The sequence below is a fragment of the Gavialis gangeticus genome, unplaced genomic scaffold, assembly GCF_001723915.1.
Source record: "Gavialis gangeticus isolate Ggan-Ray unplaced genomic scaffold, GavGan_comp1, whole genome shotgun sequence".
In the NCBI taxonomy this organism is placed as follows: domain Eukaryota; kingdom Metazoa; phylum Chordata; order Crocodylia; family Gavialidae; genus Gavialis; species Gavialis gangeticus.
In genome coordinates, this window is record NW_017729029.1 from 51,556,572 (window position 1) to 51,557,147 (window position 576).

Consider the following 576-nt stretch of genomic DNA (forward strand, 5'->3'; position numbering starts at 1 on the left):
GGGGGGGGGGGGGGAGTTAACCACTCCTATGGCATTATTAACTTCACCAAGTTTCACATGTATAGTATTTTTACGGTCCTTGTTAGGTACAGAATGTGGAACACTATTATGTGCATGTTTTCATACATGGAGATGATGCAATATAGTCAAGTCAGTACTGTCACTGGCCTTGTAATTTATGTGTCTTGACTCTTGCTCTAAGCAATCATCTGAAAAGGTGATTTAAACTGAAAGTTTTTCCACATTTGCTTCTTCACGTAGTACTTCATGTAGTACTAATACATCCAGAAAACTGAGGCTCTGATCACGCTTAAAAAAAAAAACAAAACCTTAGAACTACGATCATTTTGTCATTCCTGTTTTTGAAAGTCTATCTAGTAGGGGTGCACCAATAAAGATTTTTTTGGCTGATACCAATGTGAATTATTAACCAGCTATAATTGGCTGATACCAATCCAATTGCTGATACGAAGCCCAACATCTTAAGAGACCAGCATCCAGCCCATAAGTCTGTGGGGCGTTATGGGCATGGGGGGTGCAGATCAAGGACCCTACAGTGAGGGAGGGAGTGGGGCT

General features: G+C 41.0%; 1 protein-coding gene across 1 annotated transcript in view; it reads right to left on the reverse strand.

Moving 5' to 3' along the window:
• The window catches only part of STAG2 (stromal antigen 2), an 89,069-nt gene that overhangs the window by 78,826 nt on the left and 9,667 nt on the right, over nucleotides 1–576 (reverse strand). The window lies entirely within an intron of this gene.